Raw genomic sequence first — 3,894 nt, forward strand, 5'->3', positions numbered from 1 at the left:
TCCACGCCATGACTAACTCATTAGCACCACCTGGAAAAATCTTTTAGTTAATTATTTCAGGACACTATGGACCACTCGAGCAGAGAGTTGTTGTTGGCTGAGACGTATTCAGGTGTAGGTGGTTTATCCGATATTCCCTGGAGGAATTTGTTCAGGTACCATTGCATGGGGGCCTAGTCTTGGGTGGTGTGTGTGTGTGTGTGTGTGTGTGAGAGTGTGAGAGAGAGGGAGAGAAGAGAGAGGGATTTTCTCTAGTCTTAAGTTGGGAAGCAATATGGAAGCTCGTTAGGTGGATTGATTATATATGAGGTGTTAATAAAATTATAGATTTTTCTAGCAACTTTTGTTTTAATTTTAGTGTATTTTCTTATCTGTACAGGTCTGGTCAATGGAGCCGTCTTTACGCTTATAGACAACAACAGATTGTTAGTTTTCTTGACCCAGAATGCTGAAATGTCACATGGAAACACTTTCAATAAGTTTTGTGTCAAAATTAAAAACCATTATTTAGATCTAACAGGCGACGAGATGGCAGAATCGTTAGCGAACCGGACGCAATGCTTAACATCATTTCTTCCGTCTTTACGTTCTGAGTTCAAATTCTACAGAGATTGACTTTGCCTTTCATCCTTTGGGGTTGATAAAATAAATACCAGTTGTACATTGTGGACGATGTAATCCACTTACTCACTCACCTTAAACTGCTAGCCTTGTGCCAAAATTTGAAAGCCTTATTCAGACCGAAGTATTGAATAAACCTATACACCCCTTTATTCAATACCCTTGTGACCTTCATGCCTCTCCTCTACTTAGATTTAAGTAACGATAATGAATGTAATACTTAATTCTCTTAGCGACATTCCTTCAGTCTCTTTACATTTCGAGCTCAAACTCCGCCGAGGTCGACTTTGCCTTTCATCCATTTTGGGATCGATGAAATAAGTATTACTCACATACTGAGGTCGATGTAATCGATCATCTCCTTCCCCTAACATTGCTGGCCTTCTGTCAAAAACTGAAACCGTTATTTACACCGAAGTATTGAATGACGTTATCCCTAATCTTTGTAGCATTCATGCATCTTTACTCATATTTAAGTAACAATACTCAAAGCAATCTATTTGATCCTTTTTCTTTTACTTATATATATTTACTTTATAATAAAAATAATTATCATGTAAACTTTAAACCTACAAATCGTATTGTGTATCAAAGAGGTAATTGTGTTTGTTAGGGACAACAATAAACCCTTTTTCTTCCACCACATACCAAATAAATACACACATATTCAAACAACCCTTCTCTGTCACACACAAACTAATAAAGCATGAATGATATAAAATAAGAACAACACACAAGCGATATGAGTCCTCAATGAACTTAAGGTCAAAAATTTAAAGCTTTACAGTTGTTTTAATATTTTGTCTGTGCGTTTTTGGATTGTCTCCTCTAATGGTTTCTTTCCTATGTATTGTTTGTTGTTTCCTAACAGCGGAAACTGAGATTTATCATACAATCCTCCATCCCTTTTATTTCACTAAATTTGTTTACTGATATCTTCATACAAGTCAAAGGTGATTGTTCGTGGTATGTCGTTTAACCAAACTAATGATACATCTGACCAGCTATTTATCAGTTCATACTCACTGAACAAAAACTAATACGCATGTGTGTTTGTGTATGTATGTGCGTGTGTGTGTGTGTTGTGTGTGTGAATGTTGTGTTGTGTATGTGTGTTTGTGTATGTATATGTGTCTGTGTATACGTATCTGTGTGTTGAGTGTGTGTGTGTTGTGTGTTGAATGTGTTTGTGTTTATATACGTATATATGTATGTGCATACGTGTAGGTGTGTTGTGTGTGTGTGTGTGTGCGCTCGCGTGTGCACACAGATACCGATCACTTTTTAATTGTATGAACGGCGGCAGCAGATTAAATTAATGAGACGTTTGAGCGGAAATGGTCTGGTGGTACGATATCCGGAACGTGGAACAAATACCGCAGTCCGGAGGTTCGTGTCTGTGAACTGTTAAGATTCCTGCTTAAAAACCATACTATTTTACTTCACTTACGCCACACTTCCTATTTCTCATGTCTCTCAAACATTTTAGAACACAAACGATACAATATTTTATTCTAAGTATTATGAACATAAGAGAGCGAGCTGCGAGCAAAATGCTTAACGGTATTTCCTCCGATTTTACGTTCTGAGTTTAAATGCTATCAAAGTCGACTTTATCTTTCGTTCTTTCAGGGTCGATCAAAAAAGTACCATTTGAGCACTGGGTGCGATGTAATTGACTCTCTTCTTCCCCCTCAATATTGCGTGCCTTGTGCCGAAGATAAGTTTACTTCGATCCACTTTGGAAAAGAGGATACTCTGAAACTATCACATGCTCTTCCCTCAGGCGACTCCTTAGTGTTATTCAGAAACACCAGAGGCCTTGGAGTAATTGTCGATAGCAATCTAAGCTGGAGTTCCCACATAAACAGCAAGGATGACTTGGCTCGCAAGATGTGCTCCAGGATTCTGAGAACTTTCTGGTCTAGAGATGCTCACACCATCATCCTTCTCTACTCTACTTTTGCCCGGCCCCACCTTGAATACTGTTGTCCACTATGGTCTTCTCACACGAAGCAGAGCATTATGAAAGGAGAAGCACTCCAGAGGTCAATAACAAGAAAGATAGACGGCATGAGAGGCATTGATTACTGGGGTCGACTAAAAAACTCAATCTCTACTCTCTCCAACGCCGCCGTGAGCGCTACATCATTTGTGTGATATGGAAAATATTCCATCAATATTGCACAAGTGGTGTTGGCATCAATTTTAAAATCAATCCAAGACTTGGCTTCCGTGCTACCCGCCCGCTACAAAAATTTAACTCGGTACACATAACAACATTACGACACAACTACTTTACCTCAAACGTCCAAGCTCTCTTTAATATTATACCAAAATACATCTAAACGGAAATAGATCCTATAAAATTCAAAACTTGTCTGGACATTTGCCCAAGGTACCAACCAGAAGGACTGAACCCGGAATCATATGGTCGTGAAGCAAGCTTCTTACCACACAACCACGCCTGCACCTATATATATGTGTGTGTGTGAGTGTGTGTGTGTGTGTGTTTGTGTGTGTGGGCGTGTGTATGTGTGTGATATGCATGTAAGTTTGTATATGGATATGTGTATGCATGTGCGTACATGTGTGTTCAGACAAGGGTGTCTCTCACGTAATTACAAATCTATCGCATCAATGAATATAACAGTAAACGCATGTGTCTATATGTGTATGTATGCATGTATGCATGTATGTATATATGTATATATGTGTATACACAAACACACAGGCACACATATACGTGTGAGTGTGTGTTGTATCTCTGCGCCTGTGTGTATGTTTGTGAATATTATTTAATGACGTGCAATGAAAATATTGAATTTTGGGCGCGTTGTTTAAAGAAGAGCGGACAAATATAGAGACTGACAGACTGGGAAGACATACAGACAGACATATAGACAGAGAGGCGAACAAACTGACAAAGCTTTTAACATGGCCACGCTCTATCCTTTTTGCTAATGATGTTTGAAGAAAGGGACAAAGTGGAGCAATATGGTTTAATGCTCGCCCCAGGTTCGTTACACAGACTCACATATGCACAAACATATACGCACACATACATAATTTCACACAAACACTAATATACACCGCATATACACATCCAGCTCAATTGGAAGTGGACAGATGACACTCGATAATATATCAATAGTCGAAGAACAAAAGCAACATTGAAAACGGTGTGTATATATGTGTGTGTATATATATGTATGTATACACACACACACACACACACACACACACACACACACACACACACACACACACACA

Source organism: Octopus bimaculoides, chromosome 3, assembly GCF_001194135.2.
Source record: "Octopus bimaculoides isolate UCB-OBI-ISO-001 chromosome 3, ASM119413v2, whole genome shotgun sequence".
Taxonomy (NCBI): Eukaryota; Metazoa; Mollusca; class Cephalopoda; order Octopoda; family Octopodidae; genus Octopus; species Octopus bimaculoides.